Here is a 5,392-nt window from a genome sequence, read left to right on the forward strand (position 1 = left end):
TATCTATCTATCATCTATCTATCTATCTATCTATCTATCTATCTATCTATCTATCTATCATCTATCTATCTATCTATCTTTCTATGTGTCTGCATATATATATATATATATATATATATAGAGAGAGAGAGAGAGAGAGAGAGAGAGAGAGAGAGAGAGAGACAGGGAGACAGAGAGAGGTGGAGAAAGATTTGAGCAAAGCTCCTTGGTGATATTAGAGCAGTTTCTCCATAGTTGAAGCTTATTTGGAAGCACGTGTATTCTTAAAAAAAAGAATCTTTTCCTCAGATCCCAGTGTCCGTGCCAAAGCTGCTCCCTTAGGAACCCCCAGTTCCTCTCGGTTTTCTCACTCTGCACATATATGAGAAAATGAAGTAATAATTATTTGTAAATGTAGTTTTGAGTCACCAGACATACTCAACTGGTTTGACTTTGGTTTTCGTAGGCCTTAACTGCTTCCATCTGCATGCTGTCCCTAAGACAGGGAGGCTGAACTACATCAGCTCCACGTGGTACCGAACTGTGCAAGGATAGTCTTCCTGATTCCAGACTAAAAACCCCAACTTGGTTTTATCAGCAATAATAGTGTTTTCGGTTCATCAATAGATGTTCCTTTACTTTATTTCTCAATTCATTCATCGTCCTACTAAAAAAGAGGGAACTTTTTACTGGGTGCTTCTAAAAACCAAACATACGGTAGAACCTCAGGCAAGCAGTAGTTTCTACAGAGGCAGCATAGGTTCGGGAGATGCCACAGGAACAGTGCAAATACTTGAAAATGCATAGCTCTACAGGCCTGCATGAGCATTCCCAGTTGAGGCAGAAATTATACATAGTAGCAGTGGCTACAAGAAGGCTGAGCCCCGCAGACTGCAGAAACAGCTGGTTCAGAGGCAAAGACCCAGTTTACTAGGAAAAAAAAATGTATAGGACTTTCAAACATCACATGGTTTGGCAAAAGAGCATTTGATGCTTTTAAACTGCAAGGCAGCTGAATGCCCATGTAATACAAAATACTGAAGAGTTCATTAGTGCTCAATTTTAAAGGTGGCGGTAATCTATTTTGTCTTCCATCCTTCTTGTAACTGACTTCTAGTTTCAAACCATTGTGATTAGAAGAGATGCTTGATATGACTTCAGTTTTATGAATTTATTGAGACTTGTTTTTCGGCCTAATTTGTAAGCTATCCTGGAAAATAATCCATGTGCCCTTAAGAATGGGTTTTCTGCTTCTTTTGGATAGAATGTGCTATATATAAGTGTTATATAAGTCCATCTGGTCTAATGTGTTGTTTAAAGCCAACATTTCCTTATTGATTTTTTATCTGGATAATTTATTTATTGATATAAATGGGGTAATAAAAATCCTTTACTATTATCGTATTGCTATTTCTTTCTTTCTGTAGATCTCTTAATATTTGCTTTATACATTTTGGTGCTTCTTTGTTGAGTGCATCTATATTTGCAAATGTTATATCTTCTACAGAATTGACTCCTTTTTCATTATGTAATGATTTACTTATCTTTTAATATGGTCCTTGTCTTAAAGTCTATTTTTTTCTGTCCGATAGGCATACAACTATCCCAGCTTTCTTTTCATTTCTATTTGTTTGGACTATTTTTTTCCATATCTTCACTTCCAGTCTGTGTGTATCATTTTCTGAAGTGAGTTTCCTGTAGGTATAGATAAGTATTGTTTTTATCCATTCAGTCGCTCTATGTCTTTTGATTAGAGAATTTAATCAACTTACATTTAAAGTAATTATTAATAGGTATGTACTTACTGCCATCTTGTCCATTGTTTTCTGGCTGTGTTTGTAGTTTCTCTCTATGTTCCTTTCTTCTCTCTTTTTTTTCATTGTGATTTGATAACTTTCTTTAGTGTTATATTTACATTCTTTTCTCTTTATGTGTGTGTATGTGTGTATCTACTACAAGTTTTTGCTTTGTGGTTACTGTGAGGTTCACATATAACATTCTATGTATAAAACAGTCTATTATAAGTTGATAGCTTAAATTTAAACACATTTCAAAGCTTTACATCTTTTACTTCTCCCTCACCTTGTTTTATGTTTTTGAGGTCACATTTTGCATCTTTTTATTTTATGTAGTTTTAGTTAATTTTACTAATCTTTCCTTTTAACCTTTATATTAAGTTTAGAAGTAATTAACCCACTACTTTACTACATATTTACCTTTACCAGTGCATTTTACTTTGGTATTTTTTTTATAGTTGTTATTAATTAGTGCCATTTCTTTTCAGCTTAAGGAAATCCTTTTAACATTTCTTGTAAGGCTGGTGTAGTGGTGCTAAACTCATTTAGCTTTTGCTTGTCCAGAAAAATCTTTATCTATCCTTCAATTCTGAATGACGGCCTTCCAGGTAGAGTATTCTTGGTTAGAAGTTTTTCTTTCAGCACTTTGAATATGTCATGCTATACCCTTTTGGCATGAAAAGTCTGCTGATAACCTTTTAAGGGTTTCCCTTGTATGTAACAAGTCGTTTTTCTCTTGCTGCTTTTAAGATTATCTTTTTATCTTTAATATTTAACATATTAACTGTATTTTGTCTTAGTGTGGATCTCTTTGGATTTATATTTTTTGGAACTCTCTGGACTTCCTGGACCTTGATGTCTGCTTCCTCTCTGATTTGAAAAGTTTTCAGACATTTTTAAAATTGTTATTATTATTCAAATAAGTCTTTTGCCCCTTTTTCTCTCTTCTCCTTCTGGGACTCCTATCATGCAAATGTTATTCTGCTTGATGTAGTCTCATAAGCCACTTAAGCCTTCTTCACTTTCTATTTATTTACTTTTTTGCTGCCATTTGTGTAAATTCCAATGCTTTGTCTTTCAGCTCACTGATCCATTCTTCTGCTTCATCTTGTCCACTGTTGAACACCTCTAGTGTATTCTGCAGTTCACTTATTGTATTCTTCAGCTCTATGACTTCGGTTTGGTTCTTACTTATATTTTCTTTCCCTGTTGAATTTCTTATTGTGTTCACCCATTATTTTTCCAAGTTCAGTGAGCATCTTTATGACCATTTCATTGAATTTTTTATCATGTAAATTTCTATCATTAATGTCTTTTTATAAGGTTTTGTCTTTTACCTTTGTTTGAAAAATAATTGATTCCTCATTTTGCTTCTATATATTAGGCAAAATAGCTACCCCTCTGCCTTGAAAAAGTGGCTTTGTGTAGATGATGAAACTTATCATTTAACTTTTTTCCTAACTCTTGGTTGTCTCTCAAATTTTTGTGGTTGTCTAAACAACCTGATTTGTTCTCAACAGCTCTCCTTGTTGAGGTGTGTCAAGACCTATCAGTGATGCCAGGAAAGAAAAATGACTCTAGCAACCAATTTCAGGCTGCCTAGAAGCCAGACCCTCAGGCAGGAACTTTTAAATTATGCAAATATATACAGTCTTGCTGGAATGGGATGCTATTATAAACCCTATTGGTCTCCAGACCAGGAGATCTTGAGTGTTAACTTTACTTTTTTCTTTGATTTGCTTTATTTTTTTCATATAGAAAACATTATATGAGGAGTTATTCTGGGTAACATGTGGGGCAGAGCTATGATTAAGCCATCCTAGGTACCATCTCTCAGAGAAATTATATTTTAGTGAGAAAGACACGTTAAAATTAAAAAGCCAACTAAAATCATTGCAAATATGAACAATTACATAAATATGTAATAAATAATTTTCATTTGATTCTAAGTACTATGAAAAAGAGTAAGGAAATTGTGTCTCTGAGAGGAAATCTAAAAGCAAACAATCATGAAAAGCTCTGCGGGAAGATATGCTGAAGCTGAGGGGAAGTATTTTCTAGGCCTCTACGGCTGAAAAAGCACGCCGTGTTCAAGAACCAGAAAACACGCTGGCAATGCTGAATGATAGGAAAGGAGAAGGGAACAGTATGAAAGTTTATGATACAAAAGCAAAGGGTTTATGTTACAAAACCAAAAACTGTCTCTGAAAAAAATTGGCAAAAAGTGAATGCAATGAAAAGATATAAAAATTTTAGAAAACTGACACAAAGAATTCAGGATACAGCCACCAACACAGCCATAACTGTGCTACATGGTCAGTCTGAAGAAAATGTCAACATTGTTTAATCTCCTCTACCTGACACAGAATCCCTCTTTCATCGTTCTCTCAAAACTCAAAGAAACAGGCCTAAAAGATCAATCTGTCACATCATAGCTGCTAGGAAGAAAATGAAATGTTTGCTTCTTCCCCATAGTTTTACACAGAGAGAGGGGCAGAGCCCTATTTTAGAGCAGTAAATGCACAACAGGGGTATCCTCTCAAGTAGGAAGGAATTCATGATGCTGGGTTAGCTGAAATATAGAACGTCCATTAAAGGGACTTTCACTGGCTGTTCAACATCTATATAATGTTTCTCACTTTATTAAACGAAAGGTAAGGACATTTCTGTTAACAAACGTAACCATCTTTCCACTTTTGCTGTTTTTATTGTTTCATTTTTAAGAATAAATTTCAAATATACACAACCATATAGCTAAGCATAACATATATTCAAATTTTTAAGCATCAAATTTTTCATAAGGATCTTAAAATGAAAAACAAGTTTCCTGTTCTGCTTTTCCTCTTACTTAGTTTTATTTCACATAGGGAATCAATTTTAAATATTTCTCCTTTTGGTTCTAATATGGAGAATTTGAAAAAATTCCTAAATAGCACATCTATTAAAATAAGTTTTAGCTGAGAGTCATGAGCATCTAGAATAATGGTTTGAACAAAATAAGACTTTGTGTTTTTCTAATATTAAAGTCTGGCTAAGCATTTCAGTGGCTGGTAAGTGCTCCATGCATTAGAGGTGAAGCGGTCTGTCTGGTGTCTTCAAAAGTATGACTCATATCAAGACATAGTTTCATTAACTCAATCAGATGTCATATTTCCATTTTAAGAATAAGAAAATGAGGCACAGAGAAAGAAAACAACTTTCTTAGAATTGTACATCTAATGCAGAATTGCCATTTAAAACCAGGCTGTATGATCCTGCTCTTTCTTTTCTCCATATCATGTTTTATCCCACGTGAGTTACCATTATCCAATTGATGAGAGAGCCTGAATTTATCTTAGCTATAAAGTAGCTAGATGATTTACTAGTAAACTATATACTCCTTGAGATAGCAAGTTTTATTTATCCTAATATCTCTTACAAACTGCCTGAATAACAAACTGCCTGAAATATAGATTTTCAATTGATGCTTAATAAAGGAATTAAGTTTTAAAATTAATGTACATAGAATATCAAATATTAAAAGAAAATGTACTTAAAAACAAAATAAACTATATACACATTTTAAAAATGTGCCCAATGTCTAATATGCATACAGGAATATAAATAAAATCACTACT

Source organism: Pteropus vampyrus, unplaced genomic scaffold (assembly GCF_000151845.1).
Source record: "Pteropus vampyrus isolate Shadow unplaced genomic scaffold, Pvam_2.0 Scaffold27, whole genome shotgun sequence".
Lineage (NCBI taxonomy): Eukaryota > Metazoa > Chordata > Mammalia > Chiroptera > Pteropodidae > Pteropus > Pteropus vampyrus.